The following is a 23,271-nucleotide window of genomic DNA, read 5'->3' as shown; positions in this document are numbered from 1 at the left end:
TGTTGTATAGAAACTGATGCCCATGCTCTTTAAAAAAAAAAAAAAAGGCCTTAATTATAACCTTTACTTACTAGATGTTGTCCTAGGTTCAGAATGATTTGGTGGTGGTGGTTTATTCGCTAAGTCGTGTCTGACTCCTGTGACCCCATGGACTGCAGCCTTCTCTGTCCATGAGATTTCCCAGGCAAGAGTACTGGAGTGGATCGCCATTTCCTTCGCTAGGGGGTCTGGACCCAGGGATCGGATCCGTGTCTCCTGCTTTGGCAGGTGGGTTCTTTACGTCTGAGCCACGAGGGAAGCCCTCAGTCTGGTTTAGTGGCCAGCTAATGCTTGATCAGAGGTTGTGCTGAAAATCCTTGAGTCGGTAAGGCAATCTTTTATGTGGATTGGGTAATATTTTCAAAGTTTAAACAGTCTGTGAATTTGCCTCTGTTACTTCTTTACCCCTGGTCATCTGGTATCTTCTTTGCACAGTCTGAAGGGCTCGTGTTCAGCCAGGGATATGTGGATAGTGAATGCCCTCTCTTGTGTCCCTGGAGCTTGCATATGGCCTTGTATAAATATACATTCTTCAGACAGCAGGGATACCCAGGAGCTTACAGGCCCAGTATGGCTGTCTTATTCTCTGGATCTTCCTGTGAAAGTTCTGGTTAGTCTGCAGGTCCATTGCTTGCTCCAGCCTGGTTGTAAACACAGTTCTGCTGTGATGACGGCCTCTCCCATTTGTTTGCTACTGAGACTGCTACTGTTTTAATAATGCCCAGGGGTGTGGGGTTTTGCCTTGCCCCTCTCCAATTCAGTCAGCCTCTCTAGCAGTGAAGTTTTCATGGCTTGCTCTGCTTTGATTAAACTGTAGCGCAGATGGAGCATGTGATGGGAGTAACCTAAGTTAAATACCACATACCTCCACTGTTCTTACTCAGAGTTCAGCAGTTTTTCTTATGTAAATGCTTCTTAGGTTATTGTATGCCTTTGGGTGATTTCCGATGTCCTCAAATGTTTGTGTTTAGTAGTTTTGTCCACTTTTTTAAATTGGTTTTTGGGAGAAAGGATTTTCTGAGTTCCTCATTTCACCATTCCAGAAGTTTGATTGACACTTTTGACTTTTGATTTCCTATTTAACTTAAGACACCCACAAGTATTTGAGAATTTTGTAGATTTCAATTATGTGACCCTGGCTACTCCTTTTGATCTGCTGGAGAACTTTTATTTATTTATTTTAAAAGGCTGATTCATGTCAATGTATGGCAAAAACTATTACAATATTGTAAAGTAATTAGCCCCCAACTAAAATAAATAAATTTATAAAATAAAAATAAATAAATAAATAAATAAAATAAAATGCTTTTATTTATTTGGCTGCCCCAGGTCTTAGTTGTGGCATCGGGATCTTTAGTTGCTCCATGTCAACTCTCAGTTGTGTCATATGGGATCAAGTTCCCTGACCACAGATTGAACCTGGGTCTCCTGCGTTGAGAGTGTGGACTCTTAGCCACTGGACCACCAGGGAAGTCCCCATTGGAGAACTTTTTAAATTGCTTTTTTGTTTGTTTTTTACATTTTACCTGTTATCATGAGCGGTTGCCAACATGTAGAAGTACAGCATATATGATCTCGTCCTGACCAATCTCACCTCATTAGTGTTCTGATTGTGCCTGCTTCCCCTCCACCATTATTTTGAAACAAGTGTTATACATCATATCCAAACCACAGATATTTCAGTATGTAATTCTAAAAGGAGAAGGTTACTTTTTGAAAACATAACCACAATGCCATTATTACAACTAAAACAATTAATAGTAATTGCGTAATATCATCACATAAACTTGGAGAACTTTGAAAAATAAGATGCCCAATCCAATGAAATCAGGCTCTCTAGGGCTGAGGTCTCGGCATCAGGATGTAGGATTAAACTCCCCAGGTTTGTTCGCTTGTTTATTTTTATATTTTATTTATTTATTTGGCTGCCTCAGGTCTTCACTGCATCATGCAGGATCTTTCGTTGCTGTGCACAGACTCTCTAGTTGTGGCGAGTGGGCTTAGTTTCCCAACTAGCGATGAGCCCACATCTCCCACATTGCAAGGTGGGTTCTTAACCATTGGACCACCAGGGAAGTCCCCACTGCCCAGGTTTAGAACCGCTAAGTTAGATTTCTTTTTATCCTTTTGCAAACTTGTGTTTATTTCTAATTTAAATGCATTAGGATCAGTATGTTGTGATAGGAAAAATTCTCTTTGGGGGAATTTGAGAATTTTCTTAACATAGGGTCAGTTTTTATGAATACAGGGGATATTTTATAAAGAATGAATCTTATCTGCTTTCAGGTAAAGAGTTTTATATCAACCTTTAAAACCAAATTGCTACCAACAGGGACCTACTGTCCAACATAGGGAACTACTCAATATTCTGTGATAACCTAAATGGGAGGAGAATTTGAAAAAGAATAGATTCTTGTATATGGATAACTGAATAACTTTGCTGTACACCTGAAGCTAACATAACATTGTTGATCAACTATGCTCCAATAGAAAACAAGGAAACCAAGTTGCTAGTTAACGTTATCCAGCTTCTCTGTAGCCTTATGATTTGGCCACATGATCTATTGTTACTCTCCTGAAAGGAGTGTGTGTGTGTTTCCCACAGTCATTATGATTTTGTCTATCCTTATATTTCTAACGGTTTCTGTTTTAAGCATTTAATTTTTTTTTTTTTGGCCACGTGGCATGTGGACTCTTCCCCCAACCAGGGATTGAACCCGTGCCCCCTGCATTGGGAGCAAAGAGTCTTAATCACTGGACCACCAGTCCTGTTTCAAACATTTAGATTCACATTTCCTTCATAACTTTCTGCCACAAAAAGTTGAGGAAAACAACAGCAGACTGTCTCCTACCCACCCACCCCTCCGTTCCTGCATTTCCAAATCCTTAATTGTAGTTGGAATGTTCTCTGATGTCGGTGTCATCAAATGTGTCGGGCGACATCAAATGCCATTTCAGCCCTTCTCTAACAGGCCCTGTCAATCCAAGGTTCATCTTAAGGCCCCAGCCTTTGACTGTGCCTTAGAATGTCTGGACGTGGCCACCTCCTGCCCACCTCCAAAGCATCTGCCGCGTTTCTGATTTTTGTGCATGGTGGGCACTTAAGGGAAACATGTATATTAGAAACAGCAAGCTGTGTGCGATTTAACACCTGATTGTTCGTGGCCCGGGTGTGTGCTGGGCTCGCTCTCCACTCCCGCTGTTAGTACCATTTGGTCTAGACACAGAGTGTCTCCCCCACCCCCAATCCCCTGCTGTGTGATCCACGGCTCAGTGTTTTTCCCCCCCAAAATAAGTGCTAATTGGTTTTCAATTCCTCTTGGATTTTAATGCTGCCCACTTCAGCCTTGGTCCAGAAACACTGATCCATTTGAAGAGGTGCCCCTCAGGAGGAGGAGTCCTCATGGCAGGGAGCTGGCAGGCTCTGCCCTTCCCAGCTTGTCATGGTGGCTGTGGGCCCCTGCCAGCCACACGTGCCACCTGCTCGGACTCCTCAAGGGGTGTTCTGCAGAGACCTGCTCAAGTGGTGAGGACAGGTTTGGACAGAGCTTCTTTGCCTCCGTGAGTGGAGAGCGACTGGGCCTTGATGGGTAGGGGCTGGGGGAATATCATTCAACCAGCTTGGGGTGGTGGGATGGGGACTCCTGATCCGAGAGCATTCTCGTGTCTTCTGGACGACTCCTGCCAGAGGCCCACCGCCCTCCTCCTTGCCCATCTGGGGTCTGCTCTGCTCTCTGAGCTGCTGCCGTGCCAGCCATCTGGGGTGGGGAGGTGGTTTTGATCCGCCTCCACCCTCCTCTCTGGTGTTTACTTCTGTGCAGAATGCTGTCCGGGATTGCCCCACTTCTGGGCAGCCCATCTTCCCTTCTCACTCCTCCAGGCCCTGGGGGCGTGGGGAGGCTGATATCAGTCATGCTGATAGAGACCAGGGCACAGGGAGGGTCGGGGCCATTTCTAGACCGCGGGGTTGGGGAACAGAACGGTGGTTGGAAACATGGCCTCCCAAAGTAGACAGATCCAGCACCTCCCCCTCCAGCCGGGGCATTTGATGATGGTGACCCCAACCCTCCAGGCCTCAGGTTCCTCTTCACAGTATTAGTTTGCTTGAGCTGCCATAACCAAGTACCATGAACTGGGTGGATTAAACAACTAAATGTATCATCTTGCAGTTCTAGAGGCTACAAGTCCAAGATCCAGTGTTGGCAAGGTTGATTCTTTCACAGGGCCATGAGGAAAACTGTTTGCCTCACTCCTAGCTCCTGAAGGTTTGCTGGCAGTGTTTGGTATTTCCTGGCTTCTGGTGCCTCATTTTGAACTCTGTCTTCACTTTCACATGGTATATGGTGTTCTCCCTGCATGTATGTCTGTGTCCAAATTCCTCTTTCTTCTAAGGGCACCAGTCACACTGGGTTAGGGGCCCACCCAATTCCAGTGTCAGTTTGTGAAGTCAAAGTGTTAGTCGCTCAGTCACGTCCTACTCTACGACCGCATGGATGTAGCCCGCCAGGCTCCTCCGTCCATGGAATTCTCCAGGCAAGAATAATGGAGTGGGCTGTCATTTCCTTCTAGCATAATTGGTTACATTTACAACAACTCTGTCTCCAAATAAGGTCCCATTCTCACGTGCTGAAGACTAGGACTTCAGCATATGAGTTTTGAAGGGGACACAGTTCAACTCACACCAGAAGAAAAGCCGCTCTGATAATACTACCCATGCACTAGGGTTGTTAGGTTACTAAAGCACTCAGCTCAGTTCCTGTCACATACTAAGTGCCCAGTAAATGTTAGTCTTGTTAATAGGCTCTGGTGACCTCATCTTTCAATGAGACTATTGAAGTAGCCTCCTAATTGGCTCACTGCTTCTATTCTGGCTTCCTCGATTCATTCTCCAAATATAGAAATAAAGTCATGTTATATCCTGTACGTGCTTCCCCGGTGGCACAGTGGTAAAGGATCCGCCTGCCAGTGCAGGAGATGTGGATTCGATCCGTGGGTTGGGAAGATCCCCTGGAGAAGGAAATGGCGACCCCCTCCAGCATTCTTGCCTGGGAAATCTCAAGGACAGAGGAGCCTGGTGGGCTACAGTTCACTGGGTCACAAAGAGACACGACTAAGTGACTGAGCCCACGTGCATACCCCATATATAAACCCTCCAGTCCATTTCTGGTAGTCAGGAAACTAGGATCACGAGAAGCAAAACCCAATCCAAACTGGCCTGAGGAAGTTCAGAAATCATTGGTATGACATGATTTTTTTAGTTAGTTTTTATTGGAGTATACAGTAGTTGCTTTACAATATTGTGTTAGTTGGCATGACGTAATTGAAGTTCATTATGTCATGAGCTTCATGCTTTAGATGCAACTGGATCCAGAGCTCGAATTATGCTATCACCAATACTGAGTTTTTCTCCTTGATCTCTCAGTTGGTTCCTCTGAGCTGTTTTTACTCATAACAGTTCTGACACCAAATGTGTGGGTGTTTCCCTCATAACATCCAGTCCTTCAGCTCTCTGGACAGTAACCAGGTGTCCCACAACTCAATCCAGTTCTGAAAATAGCTACCCTGAGTTGGCACAGACCCCACAGGTGAAGGGCTTAGCTCCCAAGGGTGCCCCCACTTTGATGCCAGGTGCAAGGCCCGGGTGGCCCCCTGTCCTGCTGACCAACTGACTATAAATTGAGGGTTCCAGTGACTCCGGTTTATAGTTAAACCCTATAAATTGAGGGTTTCAGGTTTGATATTGGATTGGCTAAAAAGTTCATTCAGGTTTTTCCTTAAGATGTTATGGAAAAACCCAGTCGAACTTTTTGGCCAACTTAACTGTTTTCTAGATGGACTTCCCTGGTGGCACAGTGACTAAGAACCTGCCTGCCAATGCAGGTGAGACATGGCTTCGATCTCTGGTCTGGGAAGATCCCACATGCCTTGGAGCAGCTAAGCCCATGCCCCACAACCCATGAGCCTGTGCTCTAGAGCCCACTTGCCACAACTCCCAAAGCCCAAGTGCCTAGAGCCTGTGCTCTGTAACAAGAGAAGCCACCACAATGAGAAGCCTGCACACTGCAAGAAAGACCCAGTGCAACCAAAAATTAAAAAAAAAAAAAATCTGTTTTAAAAAAAAAGATAATTTGCTGTAACAGCTCACAGAAGACTGGAAAACACGTTATTTAGCTTTACCGGTTTATGATAAAGGATGCAGCACAGGATGAGTCCAGTGGAAAGGATGCACAGCGTGGAGTGTGGGAGGAGGACCACAGAGCTTCCATGGCTCCCTGGCACCACACTCCCCGTGCCTCCACCTGTTCACCAGCCTGGACGCTCTCCCAACCCATTGTTTAGGGTTTGATGGAGATCTCAGTATGTAGGCCCAGTTGATGAAATGACTGGCCTTTGGTGGTTATCTCAACCTCTAGCCCCCCTCCCTTCCTGTAGGTCGAGGGTTGAGGTGGACAGTTAACAACCCTTTGATGATGCCTTGGTCTTTCTAGTGTGACTGGCCCCCATCCTGAAACTCTCAGGGGCCTCTCAGTCAAGAGTCACTTTATGAGCATAAACTCAGGTATCGTTACACACAGCAAGATGTTCCGATCACCCCTGTCATTCAGGAAATTCCAAGGGTTTTAGAAGCTCTGTGTCAGCAACTGGGGACAAAGACCAAATATATATTTATCACAGTTCCAGTCTTAAATTGGTTGTTCTCTGATAGTTATGATTGCAACAACTCTAGCCTCAAATTATGAGGCTCAAGTCCAGCGGAAAAAGAGCTTTCTTAGGCCTTTTTTTTTTTTTTTTTTTTTGGTGTGTGGGAATTTCTACAAAGTTCTGAAGTTCACTGGGAGCCAGCAGAGGTCATGTCTGCAAGTATTACCTTCGGTATGACCTGGGGAAGGTGGGACGCCTTGATGAACTTAGTCCTGGGTCAGGGCTGGAGCCCCACTGACATCTCCTGGCCTGCAAGTGGGGGCGATATGGGCTCCAAGTGCAGATAAGGTGCTTTGTGGGAAAAGAGACAGTGGCTACCAGTGGGAGCAAAGAACAGTTACCTACTAATTTACTCCTGTACCAACAATAACTTTCAGAGATCCTTTTCATGGCCAGGACTTCCCTGGCTTTCCAGCGGTTAAGATTTTGCGTTTCCACTGCAGGGGCATGGGTTTGTTCCCTGGTCAGGGAACTAAGACCCCCTCATGCTGTGTGGTATGGCCAAAAAAAAAAAAAAATCCTTATCATGCCCTACAAGGTGCCCTACAATACAGCCCCTGCTGACCTCACTCACAGCATATGAGCCAGTCTTTGATTGAGTTTCTGAAGCAAGCCAAACTTTTCTATCCTCAGAGCCTTTGTTCATGCGCTTCCTTGTCCTTGAAATGCTTTTCCTGATGGCTTTTCTCCTAGCTTTGGTTTTCATCCTGAAGATTGCAGCTTAATAGCAAGGCTTCTAAGAGTCCTGCACCATCCTGATTCTAAACTAGGCCCCCTGTTATCCTTGCCTGGCAAATCTTCAGAGCAGTTATCATAATATTTAATTATACGTTATGTTTGCCTTCACATGTTTAATGCCTGTCTTCTCCACTGGGCTGTAAACCCCAGCAGGTCACGCCCAGGCCTGTTTTTTATTTCCTCATGTTGCATCTGCAGTATATGCTAGGTGCTTAAAAAGAAATCTTTATTAAATGAATGTGGTGGAAGTGGAAAGGTTTACTCATTTAAAATTATGATTAACCTGTCATTGAACTGGGACAGGAAACAGTGACTGACCGGAAGTTTTTTAAACCCTGGCAGTGAAATTTCAGAGTGAAAGTTTTACTAGTAGATTAAATGAAATGCCTGCCTCAGCTATATTTTTTTATAGGCCTCTGGGTTTTAAATGATACCCAAAGTGACCTTCTTTTTGGAGTCTTGGGGCCAGTTGAGATGGTCCATCTCCTGACAATAAAAACTTCACCACGTTAACTAGAGAAGGAGGAGGAACACACATTTTTAATTAGCCTGTTAGTCATCTTGTATCAGAAGAGGCCAGAGAGGGGGAAGCTAAAGTCAGGCGTTTTAACACTTGGTTACATTGTCCTGAATCTCTGCAGGCCATGGAGTCTCCTGCACTTGGAACCTTTTCCCATGTGGCTCTGTTCTCTGCTAAAGCCACAGTCAGCCTCTCGGTGCACAGTGGAGAGGTCACCAAACTGGCATGACAGCCACAGTGGCTGACCCCTCCTCTCCTGCAAGAGGCAGGGGTGGGGACACTTGAGGTTGGGGGGTGCGCCTAGTGGCAGAGTTAGCTTTGGCAGTCATTGAGTAAAGCAGAAGCACTTAGGGTCAGATGACCTTGAACTTCCTCTTAAGATGTCTAGTATCACTTAAAAATATGTGGGTTATTTTCAAGTATCTTTTGGTATTGATTTCTAACACAATTCCACAGTGACAAGAGAACAGACTCTGTATGATTTCAATACCTTTAGACCGTGAATTTTTTGCACCTTGTTTTATGTCCCTGGATATGTTCCAGTGTCTTTGAGTTTATAGTCTATGGGAACTGGAATCGAATTTGTACCCTACTGTTGTGTGAAAATTGTATAAATCTTCATTATGTTGAATTGGTTCATGGTGCTTTTCAGGTCTACTGTATACTTTTCTGTATATTCATTCTGTTAATTTTTGAGAGTTTGATATTGAAACACCAACTAAAAATTTTACTTCATCTACTTAAAAAATAATTGTAATATATAGTGGAACTGTATGTAACTTTGTTCTGTATTTTCCAAGTCTCCTGTAAATGTGTTATCATACTTTCACAATTTAAAACTTAAAAGCAAAGAGAAAAAAAGATGTTGGGTATTAGTTGAATATGGGTTTGGCTGCTGTAACAGACCCAGAATAGCAGTGGCATCAATGAGGGAGCAATTGATTTCTCTTTCCTGAAACATTTGAGAGTGAGCAGCCCAGGACTGACGAGGCAGCTCCACAGTCTTGAGGACCCAGGCTCCTGCCAGCTTTTTGCTCCCCATTCCTGGGATGTTGTCCTCATCTGCATGGTCCAGAAGGACTCCCCACCATCACCACATGTGCCTTCCAACCCACAGGTAAGGGAGGATATAAGAGAAAGGGTACCTCTCCTTCTTCTTAAAGCACTAGTTACTTCTGTTTTGAGAGAGAATTCACACACCATAAAATTTACTGTTTCATTTTTAAAAAAGTTTTTTTAATGTGTACCACTTTTAAGAAATTTATTGAATTTGTTATAATATTGCTTCTGTTTTATGTTGTGGTGTTTTGGCCAGGAAGCATATGGGAACTTAGTTCCCTGACCAATGATAGAACCTGTGCCCCCTGCAGTGGAAGCATGTAGTCTTAACCACTGGACTGCCAGGAAAGTCCCAAAACAAAATTTTTGAAATAGGAAGATAACAAATTTGTGATATAGTGTGGCAAAACCCAATGACAGGGCCAATAGCTACATGATTTCAAAGTACCAGAAGACACTGATACTGTTTTGAGATGTTTGTAAGATGTTTGTGTGGTTAAAAAAAACAACACCTGTGATTTCTATTGTAGGTGACAAATTCACAGGTATTGTGAAAACTACTGTGGTTTGCCTGTGTTCATAATGGAAGGAAATACTGAATTTCAGTTAGAAGCTAGTGAAAATAAAAGAGGTAATCTTCCACCTCTAAATTAATGGAGCTCCTGAATTCTATCACACTTCAATGAGCTGACCCAGAAATCAAGCACAGCTCTTCCACTTCTGTCCTGTTGGGCTGAACTTAGTCACATGACCACACCTAGCTGCAAGGATAGCAGGGAAATGTAGTCTGCATTCACATCAACCATGTGCCTGGCTAACATGTAAGGAGTTCAGTAATTAAAGGGAAAAGGGAGAAAGTGTACTGAGGAAGGTGTATTAACAGGAAGTTAATATTACACTACATCCCATACAGCTGATTTCTTGCCCAGGTTCAGAACATGCATTCTTCTTTCTGACAAGTGCCTCCTGAAGGAGCTGGTTTGCCTCAAGAGGCCATGTTTTAGGAAAATGTGCGTCATGAGACACTGGAATACTGCTCAGGGTGGTGAGCTGCTAGCTGAGCCTGCCTGAGGAAATAGTGTATGCTTGACTCCCCTCTCATATTCACACCAGAACAAATGCTCATGAAGTGGAATGCTGAACACCTGTCCCACCTTAATGATTGGTCCTTTGGAGGAAGGAAGGGGTCATGTGCATTGTTGAGTGTGTGCGAGGTAAACATTTGATACAACCTCTGGGTACCTCTGGGCTGCTCCATAAGATGTGCGGTTGGCTTTTCAAATGCTGAAGTGGATGTTACATTGAACGCTCGATCTTAAGTGTCAGAACTCATCTTAGATCACACAGGACTGGAGAGGGACTGATTTGTTGGCTCCGAGTCCAAGGATTTTGGCAACAAAGAGAGCGGACAGCTTAGGCATTAAGGGTAGGAAATTGCAGGTCCCATTGGGCCCATTGTCTCGGTCTTAGGGCCAAAGAGCAGTGATGCTGATCATGATGATGGTAACAGCTAGTCTTCATTGAGCGCTTACCGTGTGCCTCGAGTTTATGAGTGAACCATCTTATGAGCTGAATCCTGCTGTGTCCCCATTTTCCTGATGCACAGGGGTTAATTGGCCCGTGCCTGAGATCGTATAGTTATTTATTCATGGCAGGGATGGGATTTAAACACAGAAGGTGTGGTTCTGACCTGTGCTCTTAATTAACCCTACTGTCATGAGGAGAGAAAGTGAGCACAGGAGTAGAAAGCTTGAAATTCTGGAAGGAGGAGTATGTTTACTTTCATGCTTTCATTTCCCTCGTGTTTATTTTGTTGCTGACTTTTGAGTTGATACCACATTGGTACCGTCACAGACTCCCCTCCTTCTGCTGCAGCACCCAGGGGTGCATCCTCGCCTTCTCAGCTCCACCACTGAAATGCTTAAGTGACTCTGTTGATCTCGTTGCCTCCTTCGATTCTAGGCCACCCCTTCACCCTGGTTTTGGTTTTAACAGCCAGTGTTTTGCTGTCCTAGTTTTAAATGTGAATTTTTTTAAAAGTGGTTGATTTGTTACTCAGCTAGTATTTCCAGGGGTCAGATCTGAGCCACCAGACACAGGTACATCATTAAGCAAGTCCCTGCCTTCATGGAATTGACAGTCGGGAGGGGAGGCGAAAGACTCAGGCACTCAACAGATAACTTCACCAGCGCCGATTGCCGCAGTGACAGACACCATCAAGGAGAAATACAGGGAGCTTGGAGAGCATGTGAGGGTTTTGCTGGTGGCTCAGTGGTAAAGAATGCACCTGCTGGTGCAGGAGGCACAGGTTTGATCCCTGGATTGGGATGATCCCCTGGGGAAGGGAATGGCAACCCACTCCAATATTCTTGTCTGGAGAATCCCATGAACAGAAGAGCCTGGCAGGCTACAGTCCATGGGATTGAAAAAAGAATCGAACATGGCTTAGCAGCTAAACAACAACAGAGAGCATGTGAATGTGTGGAACACAGGTCCTGGGTTCGGGGAGGGTGGTGAGGAGGGGCAGGGCTTCCTGCGGAGGCATGTGTCTGTCTGTGCTGAGGCCTAAAGCTGAGTGGTGGTGTGTGGGCAGCATCTGGGCAGAGGGGAAGCAGACCACCTTCACGGTGAACTGGGAAGCCGGAGACACTGGTCATAACCTCACTGGACTCTGAGGAGACTGCTTCCAAGCAAGGCCCCTCTACCTACGAGTGAGACCTGCAGCCTAATCAGGCTCGGTTTCCTCATCTGTCAGATAGCAGTGACCTTGGTTATGGTGCCCACTTCATTGGTGGCTGTGAGGATTCAATGAGTGGCTGTATGTAAGATGTTTAGAACAGCTCCTGGCATGTAGCAGGGGCTCTCTCCGTGTTAACAGGTCATGAAAACTTGTGTGTTGTGGGACTTAAAACAGCTAATAGAAAATCAAAGAACCCAGCCTAGGGCCAGAATCCAAGCTCGGGAAGAGCTGGATGGGGGCTGCCAGGCCTGGGGACTTGGTATGGGTGTTAGGGCAGCAGCCACTGGATTCCATTCCCAGGAGGCCTTCAGGAACATATGGGGGTAGGTTTGGTCTCACACTGAAATGGCAGGGACACCACAGGAATTTAGGACCTGGGGACCAAGGATGCTGAATATCCTGCAATGCAGAAAATTAGTAACAAGAGGGCCACTCTCATGAGTTTGTGTCATCTCCATATATTAAGTTAACCTTAAACATGCATTCCAAAATACATCGTGCTTGTGCTGAGTTGTTCAGTTGTGTCCGACTCTTTGCGACCCCATGGACTGCAGCCTGCCAGGCTCTTCTGTCCATGAGATTTCCCAGGCAAGAATGCTAGAGTGGGTTGCCATTCCCTTCTCCAGGGGAATCTTCCTGACCCAGGGATCGAACCCTTATCTCTTGCATTGGCAGGTGGATTCTTTTATCACTAAGCCACCTGGAAAGCCCAGCAAAGGATTATGCCACCCAAAATGCCAGTAACAGTCCCACACCCCACCCCCTGGAGAGAGCTCTCACCTAATGAGTCCCCTTGGTTCTCTCCTTGCTCTCTGTTTCTCCTCCCTCCCCTCATCCCCTTCCTCCCCACTGTGGAAAGAGCCCCCAGTGCCCTGACCCACCAACTCCACGTCCTCAAATGTTCATAAGCTGCCCCTGCCCTATAGCACTTGGAAGCACTCTCTGACCATCTGGCAGAAAATGTGAAACCAAGTAAGTATTCCGGGTTTATCAGTCCGGTTCTTGGGTTGCAGGCAACAGAAACCAGCTGGGGCCACCTGCAGTAAAAGTGAAACCGGGGTCAGGCAGCTCGGGGGCGCCTCGAGGTGGGTGTTCAGGGCCATCTCAGGGGCCGAGGGACCAGGGGATGGGAGCTGTGAGGAGCTCTGACTCCATAGCTGGCCTCCCGAGGATGAATCCCAACCTCACTACTTACTCAGAGGTTTCCCAACCTTTCTGTGCCTCAGTTTGTCAGCTGTAAGACAGGGAATAAGAACAGAAGGATTGGGACTTCCCTGGTGGTCCAGTGGTTAAGACTCCATGCTTCCACAGCAAGGGCCGTGGATTTGACTCCCTGTTGGTGAACTGAGACCCCACATGCAGCACGATATGGCCAAAAAATAAGATAACAATGAGATAATAATTTTTTAAAAAGAATAGAAAGGTTGTTGTGAGGATATAAGTTACTATTTGAGACAGATTTAGAATAGTGCCTAGTACAGAGTATGTGGCTTTGATAAATATTACCTGCTTTTGTTTTTATTTTATTGCCATAATTACCGTCGTCATTATTTTTATTGAAGTCCAAATTCATGAGCAAGAGCAGCTGACTGGCAGAAGCTTGTGTGGTGTTGGGGGGAGGCAGGGTCCCATGATTGACAGCCCCCTCCTCCCCAAGCTAGGAGGAGCTGGGGAAGGAGCTCTTCTCCTAGAAGTAGGCTGCTGTCATTCAAAATTGGGGCAGGCCCAGACCCCAGATGTCCTCCAAGCTCAGTAATTTGACCCCATTAACGTTGGTTATTTGCCTGCTCTGTACCATGACCCGCTCTAAGGACAGAGGACACAGAGGGAATGATAATGAGCAAGGTCTTTTCCTGACAGGTCTCCAAGTTCAGAGGGAAGCAGCTGAAAAACAAGGGGCCTGGTTAAGACCAAGTACCTAGAATAATGCCTGGCTCTTCGGAGGTCAGCATATATTTGTTGAATGAATAAACACACAGGAAAAGCACAGGATTGTAGGAGCACACCACCAATGCATCTGCCTTCCCTCTGATTCCATCAGTTTGTTTGTTTTTGGCTGTTCTGTGGGATCTTAGTTCCTCGACCAGGGATAGAACCCCTGTCCCCTGCAGTAGAAGCTTGGAGCCCCAGCCACGGGACTGCCAGGGAAGTCCCCCATCAGTTAATTTAAAAGAAGCCCATGTTTGCACCTGCAGCCTCCAGGGCATGGTGCAGAGGGGTGTCTACCTGCATGCCCTGGCACACAGTAGACATTTAATAAATGGGCACTGAGTGGATGCATGTCGCAGTCCACCCCGTGTGACACTCAGGGACAGACCCTGTGCTGGGAAACTGTCCTCCTTCCCCGCCAAACAGGACATGCAGACGTGGCTCCAGGAGGCATCTTTGTGGAATGTGGTTGCTAATACAAATGAGCTTCCTTACGTCACAAGGCATCCATTATGTGGACAGTCGAATGACTCGCTGTGGGACTGGGCGGACTCTCGAGGGGAATTTTACAGCCGCAGTTATGTTTCAGGCTTCCCTTCGGAGGAAGGCTCTTCCCCATGAATGACTCTTAATGAGGATAATAATAGCCAGCACTTTCCAGGTGCCTGGCGCTGTGCAAAAGGCTTATTAACCCGTGGAAGCCTCCCAACTGCCTGTGAAGCCAGTACTGATGTTATCCCCATGGTGCTGGGGCTCAGAGATGGAAAATAACGTGTCTGTTGGGTCCACAGCAGGTGAGGAAGAGTTGGGATTCCAGCCATGGTCTCTAACTTCTGAGCATGGGCTCTTCACCCCATGCACAGCCTCTTTTCTTGTTTAAGTATTAACTTTAAGACAGCGCTTTAATTCTTACATGGTGTGCCATGTGCTAAGTTGCTTTAGTCGTGTCTGACTCATTGCAACTGCATGGACTGGAGCCCGCCAGGCTCCTTTGTCCATGGGATTTCCCAGGCACAAATACTGGAGTGGGTTGCCGTTTCCTTCTCCAGGGGATCTCCCTGACCCAGGGATTGAACCTGTGCCTGTTAGATCTTCATTGGCAGGCGAGCTCTTTACCACTAGCTCCACATTATTTAAAAATTAAAAAATGAACTTCCTGCCTTATCCATCTCTGAACCCTGCATAGAATCAGCCACTGTGACCTGTCTCCTTCCAGAAATTCTCTGTGTGTATACAACAAGCACACACACGGTAGCCATTCTCTATACCCAGGGCGTCAGACTGCAGACCATGGGCCACTCAGTCTGCTGCGTGTTTCTGGATGGTCCAGGAGCTAAGAATGATTTTTACATTTTTTTAATGGTTAAAAAAAGAAAAAAATCGGGACTGTCCTGGTGGTCCAGTGGTTAAGAATCCACCTTGGGGAGTTCCCTTGTGGTCCACTGGCTAAGACCCTGCACTCCCAGTACAAGGGGCCTGGGTTTGATCCCTGGTCAGGAAGCTAGATTCCCACGTACCACAACTTAAGACCCTATGCAGCCAAATAAATAAAAATAAGTATTAAAAAAAAAAAAAAGAATCCACCTTGCAACACAGGGGATGCGGGTTCGATCCCTGGTCAGGGAACTAAGATCCCACATGCCAGCGAGCAGCTAAGCCTGCCAGTACCACGACTAAGACCTGATGCAGCCAAATAAATTTTTTAAAAAATCAAGAGTATTCATGACATGTGAAATTAGATGAACTTCGGGTTTTAGTGTCCGTGAGTGAAGTCATGTTGGAGCACAGCCGTGCTTATATTGTCAGGGCTGCTCTCACACAACAGGGCAAAGGTGAGTAGTTGAAACAGAACCATGCGACACCCCCAGACTTAAAAAAGATTTACTCTCTGGCCATTGACAGGAAGAGGTGGCTGACCCCTGAACCACACTCTTTTCTTTCAGCAGCATGTCTTAGAGCCCTTTTCTTGTACAGTAATTGTGTTCCCTTCCTCCACACTCATTAGTTTATTTCATGGAAACAGGCAAGCAGTGGGCTAAGCTCCGGTGTGCAGCGGGTGGTGAGTTGAATTGTGCATCCGTTTCCGCTCACTCTGAGCATTTCTCAGGCAACAGCTGCGTGCCAGGCCCCTGGCTGGCAGCCGGAGGGGGTCCAGACCTGACCTCAGGGGTCCTGAGGGCCAGTGAGTGAGCCGGACATTATCGAGGAGTCCCACAGATGGATGTGTTCAGGTTTGTGGTCACAGTCCATCTCTTACCCTCTGCCCATCACTCCTGCTTTGTTTTGTTTTGTTTGTTTTAAATTTTATTTATTGATTGATTTTTGGTTGTGCTGGCTCTTCATTGCTGCGCGGTTGTGGTGCACGGGTTTCTCATTGCTGTGGCTTCTTTTGTCGTGGAGCACAGGCTCTAGGGCATGTGGGCTTCAGCCCTTGCAGTTCTCGGGCTGTAGAGCACAGGCTCAGTAGTTGGGGTGCGCAGGCTCCGTTGTTTCACAGCATGTGGGATCTTCCCGCACCAGGGATCGAACCCGTGTCTCCTGCATTGGCAGGTGGGTTCTTTAGCACTGAGCTACCAGGGAATCCCCCCTGCTTTGTTTTCAGGATACTTTTTAAAAAGTAGGTCATACATCTGTAAACTTCAAAAGTCAGTTCTGTGTGCATGCCTCTGTGCATGTGTGCGCATGTGTAGACGTACACACTGAGCTCTCTCCTACCCCTTTCGCTGCCTACCTTGTCCCTCCACCCCTTAAGTAATCATTTGTATTAGTCTCTTGTGTATCCTCTAAGGTTTCTTTATGCAAATGCAAATATCTATTTTTATCTTCCCCTCCTTATACAAAGTGCAGCCTACTCCACACCCTGTTCTGTACTTGGCTTTTTTATTTGATTTTTTGAAATCTTAGCAGCAGGTCCCGGAGCTCTCTTGTTATCCAGCCCAGTGGCTAAACATTGAAGGTTGGGTAGGAGTTAATTAAGGGAAAGAGAACAATGTGTAGTGGGGCAAAGGGAGGTGCGAGGAAGAACATTCTAGGCCAAGAGAAGAGTGTTTGTTGAGGTTCTGGGGAGCGGGGCTTCCTCCAGAGCAGAGACGAGGCTGTGAGGCTACAGTGGCGGGGAAGGGCCTGTTCTAGCTCCAAGGCCCTGAGGGTCGAGGGAGGGACCATGGCCTTGATTCTAGGAGCAGCTGGGTGTGGAGTTCTGCTCTGTTTCCTTCCATGCCCTGCTTTTCTCTGTGGCCAAGTACACGTGGCCTTTATCACACGTGGCCCAGGAGAGGCCAGTAGTGTCCTTGAGAACAGGTTATTGAGTGTGGTTAATAGTGAAAAGAAATGTCTCCTGCAAGCTATTTCCAAGATCTGTGATCCAGTGTCTAGGGGTTTACAGGCTTGTACCTCTGATCTCCGTGGTCCTTACCAATCATGTGATAGAGGTCAAGTGTAGTCACCTCTCAGCTTTTCAGTGAACATGGTCATGATGCTGAGCACAGGGGGTCTTTGGAGGGTAACACACTATGCTAGGCTCTCAGGTTGCCACATAGTAAGCGCTCAGTATGTGGTAGCGATAATTTTGACTATTTTTAATAATCAAAGGCAGCCTTGTGCTCATACTTTGTTAGTGTAGCTCACAATGAAGGCTTTATTAAAAAAATTTTGTTTTGGCCGTGCTGGGTCTTTGTTACTGCCTGTGGGCTTTCTCTAATTGTGGTGTTCGGGCTCCTCATTGCAGTGGCTTCTCTCTAGTTGCAGTGCACAGTCTGTAGGCGCAGGCTCAGTAGCTGTGACCCCGGCTTAGTTGCTCTGTGGCGTGTGGGATCTTCCCGGACCAGGGATCGAACCTGTGTCCCCTGCATCTGCAGGTGGATTCTTAACCACTGGGCCATCAGGGAAGTCCACAGTGGAGATTTTTGGTTAGGAAGCCTGGTCACGTGGGTTCTGATAGGTCCTCTGCCACTTACTATCTACATCGGGAAAGTTACTTAACCTCATTGTGCTTGACTTTGGTCGTCTATAAATGGAGATGATAATACCTGCCTTTTGGTCCTGTGCTGAGGCTGAAATGAGTTATCATTTGTATTGCACTTAAAATAGTGCACAGCAAGTAGTGACAAAAGGGGTTGCCAGCAATTATTATTACATCACTGGACACCTTCTGCTTTCCATCCAGAGGTCTGTATGCTGTATATTCGGGAGGAACTTGATGTCAGGGAGGACAGTACCACCACCATTTCAGGAGAGCACTGCCCTCTCTGCATTTGCAGTAACATCTCACTTTTTCCAAAGACCATCTGCCTGCAAATACCTGGAGAAGATTGTCTATTTAATCAGGAATGTAATTCCACCAGACTTCCTTTTATGTCTTTGGCCATATAAAGTCACGTGACCACTCTTAAGTGCAAGGGCAAGTGGGAAATAGTTTTCTAATTCTCTCTCTCGGTAGAATACAAATAACATATTCACAGGCAGGCTCAGTAAATATTTGCAAGCATAGAAACTCATTTACCAATCTAGCTATCATGAGACTTCCCCGGATTTTGCACATGTCCATGTTGTGGTCAGTTTGCAGAAAGTGACCCATGAAATGTGGCAAAACAATTGGCCCCCAACCTGAAGTGCTAGAAGGAAGCTTATGAGGGACACAGTGTTAAAGCCTCTTGAGTTGTAGCTGTCTAATCCGGGAGATAATTATACCTCCTAGATCAGTGTGGAGGGGCAGGCTCTGGGAACTGAGCCCAGAGCAGCCAGAGAAAAGCTGCAGAACCAGTTTCTTAAACTTTTGATTGCCAAGGGAGAAGGGAGGGGGAAGGGATAAATGAGATTGGGAGTGACACAAACACACATGTAAAATAGATAACTTGTAAGGACCTACCATATAGTACAGGGAACTCTAGTCAATACTCTGTAATGAAAAAAAAAAAAAAATTAAAAAAAAAAAAAAATACTCTGTAATGACCTAGATGGGAAAAGAATCTAAAGAAGAGTGAATGTGTGTATGTGTGATTCCCATGCCTGAGATGGTAAAGAATTTGCCTGCAGTGCAGGAGACCTGGGTTCGATCCCTGAGTAGGGAAGATGCCCTGGAGAAGGGAATGGCAACCCACTCCAGTGTTCTTGCCTGGAGAGTTCCATGGATGGAGGAGCCTAGTGGGCTGCAGTCCATGGGGTCGCAAAGAGTCGGACATGACGCTGCAACTAACACAACACAACATAATTGATTCAATTTGCTGTGCATAAGAAACTAACATAACACTGTAAATCAACTATACTCCAATAAAAATTTAAAAGAAAGGACCAGTTTCTTGCACAGGTCAGTTTTACCTGCTTCTCTGATGCCTAGTGAACAATCCCATTGGCTCCCAAAGGCCTCCCAGGTCATCTCCTCCCTTAGACTGGGCCTCTCTTTGCAAATGGCTAAACACCCTGGGGCCAGGGAGTGCCTACTGTGTGCCTGGTGCTGTCCAGTGTGCTGGAGATGAAGTAATAGTTGACATTTATTGGGTGCTCACCATGCCAGGCACTGCAGGTGCTTGGGTTAACTCATTTAATTTTCTCAGCAGCCCCATGAGGTGGGTCTTGTGTTCGGCCCATTATAGATGTATAAAAAACAAAATACGTGGGATTTGGAGATGTTTTTGTTTTTTCTCCTTTTTTCCCCCTTCATTGAAGTACAGTTGATTTACAGTATTATGTTAGCTTTAGGTGTACAGCACAGTGATTCGGTTATTTCAGATTATTTTCCCTTATATATTATTGAAAGATATTGAGTATAGTTTTCTGTGCTATACAGTGGTCCTTGTTGGTTATTTATTTTATATATAGTAGTGTGTATATTGGAGAAGGCAATGGCACCCCACTCCAGTACTCTTGCCTGGAAAATCCCATGGATGGAGGAGCCTGATAGGCTACAGTCCATGGGGTCGCTAAGAGTCGGACATGACTGAAGCGACTTAGCAGCAGTGCGTATATGTTTATCCCAAACTCCTAATTTTTCTCTCCTCCCCTTTCCCCTTTTAGTAACCATAAACTTGTTTTCTATATCTGTGAGTCTATTTCTGTTTTGTAAATTAGTTCATTCATATCATTTTTTTAGATTAAGTTTGTGGATTTTTTTAATTGAATTATAGTTGATAAATTGTTATTTAGTCACCCAGTTGTGTCAGATTCTTTTGTGACCCCATGGATTGGGATTTTCCAGGCAAGAATACTGGGTTGGGTTGCCATTTTCTTTCTCCAGGGGATCTTCCAAACCCAGGGATCAAACCCACATCTCTTACCCACGTCTCCTGCTTTGCAGGCAGGTTCTTTAATGCTGAGCCACTGGGGAAGCCCATGGTTGATATAACATATTATCAATAGTTCCAAGTATACAATGTAATGATTTTATATCTGTATATATTGCAAAATGATCCTAAAGTCTTCATTAAAAAACCCTTATTTTGTTTTTCAATCAGTAAGTCATGTCCGACTCTTTGCAACCCTATGGACTGCATCATGCCAGACCTCACTGTCCCTCCTATCTCCCGGAGTTTGCCCAAGTTCATGTCCATTGAGTCAGTGATGCTGTCCAGCCATCTCATCCTTTGCCAACCCCTTCTGCTTCTGCCTTCAGTCTTTCCCAGCTTCAGGGTCTCTTGCAGTGAGCTGTCTGTTCGCATCAGGTGGCCAAAGTATTGGCGCTTCAGCCTCCAGTCCTTCAGCATCAGTCCTTCCAATGAATATTCAGAGTTGATTTCCTTTAGCATTAACTGGTTTGATCTCCTTGCTGTCCAAGGGACTCTCAAGAGTCTTCTCCAGCACCTCAGTTCAAAAGCATCAGTTCTTTGGTGCTCAGCCTTCTGTATCATCCAAGCCTCACATCCATACATGACTACTGAAAAAAGCCATGGCTTTGACTATACAGACCATTTTTGGCAAAGTGATGTCTCTGCTTTTTAATATTCTGTCTAGGTTTGTCATAACTTTCCTTCCAGGGAGAAAGGGTCTTTTAATTAAGTCTTCATTAAAAAAACTCTTATTTTATATGATGCTTAATATTTTTAAATTATGAATATTTTTTATCTCAGAATAACATATGCCTTTTCACTGATGGCTTGTTTTATTATGATTGATTCTTTTTAAAGTAGACTTTACTTTTTATAGCAGTTTTAGAGTCATAGCAAAAATTGAGGAGAAGGTATGGAGACTTTTCATGAATCCATACCCCACTCTTGAGTAACTTCCCCCATTATCAATATCCCCCACCATAGTGATACATTTATTATAATTGATGAACTTACATTGAAACATTGTTATCACCCAGAGTTTATAGTTTACTATAAACTGTTAGGGTTCACTCTTGGTTTTATACTTTCTGTGAGTTTAAACTAATGTATGCTGTGAGTCTACCATTGTGATGTCATGCAAATTTTCACTGCCCTAAAAAATCCTGTGTGCCCCACCTGTTCATTCTCCCTCCCCCCAACCTCTGGCAACCATTGATCTTTTTACCGTCTCCATAGTTTTGTCTTTTCTGGAATGTCATATAGATGGAATCACACAGTAGGTAATCTTTTCATATTGGCTTCTTTCACTTAGTAAACATCTTTAACTTTCCTGAATGTCTTTTAATGGCTTGATAGCTCATTTCTTCTCTGTGCTGAATAATATTCCATCACATGTATATTTCCAAGTTTTGGCATTTGAGTAAAGCTGCTATAAACATTCTGTGTGCACAGAGGTTTCAACTCCTTTGGTAAATACTAAGGATCATGATTGCTGGATCATATGGTAGAAGTATGTTTACTTTCCTGAGAACCTGCCAAGGTGTCTTCCAAAGTGGCTATACCATTTTGTGTTCCCACTAGCAATGAATGAGAGTTCCTATTTCTTCATATCCTTGTCAGCATTTGCTGTTGTCAGTTTCTGGTTTTGCTGATTCTAATGGGTATGTGGTGGTATCTCACTGTTTGTTTCAATTTTCATTTACCTGGTGAAATGGAGCATCTTTTCATTTGCTTATTTGCCATCTGTATATCCTCTTTGATAGGATGTTTGTTAAAGTTTTGGTCTATTTTTAATCATGTTTTTCTAATTGCTGAGTTTTAAGAGTTCTTTATATGTTTTGGGTTGCAGTCCTTTATCACGTGTGTCTTTTGCAAATATTTTATCACAGTCTGTGACTTGTCTTCTCATTCTCTTAACGCTGTCTTTCATAAAGCAGAAGTAGTAAATTTTAACAAAATCCAGCTTATTGATTCTTTCATGGATTGTGCCTTTAGTGTTATAGCTGAAAAAGTTATTACTGTACCCAAGGTCATCTAGATTTTCTCCTGTGTTGTCTTCTAAGAGTTTCATAGTTTTTATTTTACCTTTAGGTCTGTGACCCATTTTGAGTTAACTTTTGTGAAAGGGGGAGGATCTGTGTCTAGATTCTTTCTTCTTTTATTTTTTTTGCATGTGGATTTCCAGCTGTTCCAATACCATTTGTTGAAAAAGATTGTCTTTGCTCCTTTATCAAAGATCAGTTGACTATACTTATGTGGGTCTATTTCTGGGCTTTCCATTCTGTTCCATTAATACAGTTGTCTGTTCTTTAGCCAGTACCACACTGTCTTGACTATTGTAGTGAGTCTTGAAGTCAGGTAGTGTCAGTCCTCCGACTGTTCTCCTTCGATATTATGTTGGTTGTCCTGGGTCTTTTGCCTCTCCATATAAACTTCAGAATCAGTTTATCAATATCTAGCAAGTAATTTGCTGAGATTATGTAGAATCTATAGATCAAGTTGGAAGGAACTGATATCCTGACCACATTGGAGCTTACTGTTTATGAACGTGGAATATCTCTCCATTTATTTAGTTCTTTGGTATCTTTATCAGAATTTTGTAATTTTTCTCATATAGCTCTTATTGGGGAATTTTATTATATCCTCACCTAAGTATTTCATTTTGCAGGGTGGTAATGTAAATGGTAATTATATTTTTAATTTCGGATTCCACTTGTCCATTGCTGGTATATAGACAAGCAGTTGACTTTTTAATATTAACCTTGAATCCTACAACCTTGCTATAATCATTTCCAGGAGTTTCTTCTTTCCCTCCTCAATTCTTCAGGATTTTTGACATAATAATCATGTCATCTGCAAACAAGGGCAGTTTTGTTTTTCTCTAATATGTATTTCTTTTATTTTCTTTTCTTGTCTTACATTAGCTAGGACTTCCAATACAGGGTTGAAAAGCAGCGGTGACAGGGGACATCCTTGTCTGGTTGTTGATCTTAGTGGGATCAACTAAGCTCAAGTTTTGAGCTTCTCACTAGTCAGTATGATACTATGAATATGACTTTTCTCTTGTTAGTTCCCCTACACCAGACATTTGGAGGGTGGAACCTTGCAGCTACTTCCTGTAGCCCAATCCTGACCGTGTAATTGATTTTAAAAACATGTCAACGAATGAGTAATAAATGACGCTAGTGGCACAATGAACAGCTAAACAGAACTTTACCTGCAGTTATCTTCTGGGCAGATAGAGGGTAGTGATTGTCAGCAGAGTCTAGAGCCATGAGCTGGTG

General features: G+C 44.7%; 1 protein-coding gene and 1 long non-coding RNA gene across 3 annotated transcripts in view; one reads left to right on the top strand and one right to left on the bottom strand.

The window, feature by feature from the left end:
• The window catches only part of SIPA1L3 (signal induced proliferation associated 1 like 3), a 249,460-nt gene that overhangs the window by 42,415 nt on the left and 183,774 nt on the right, over positions 1 to 23,271 (top strand). The gene's annotated exons all lie outside the window — the stretch shown is intronic.
• On the bottom strand, positions 13,337 to 19,110 carry LOC145515660 (uncharacterized). Its single transcript, XR_014060959.1, has 2 exons — positions 19,044 to 19,110; positions 13,337 to 13,682 (listed from the first exon to the last, which is right to left on the bottom strand). It is a non-coding gene; the product is annotated as an uncharacterized LOC145515660 (long non-coding RNA).

The sequence above is a fragment of the Giraffa tippelskirchi genome, chromosome 7 (assembly GCF_054371585.1).
Source record: "Giraffa tippelskirchi isolate mGirTip1 chromosome 7, T2T-mGirTip1v1.2.pri, whole genome shotgun sequence".
Taxonomy (NCBI): Eukaryota; Metazoa; Chordata; class Mammalia; order Artiodactyla; family Giraffidae; genus Giraffa; species Giraffa tippelskirchi.
The sequence above is the reverse complement of the archived record's forward strand: the minus strand, read 5'-3'. Positions and strand labels throughout refer to the sequence as shown.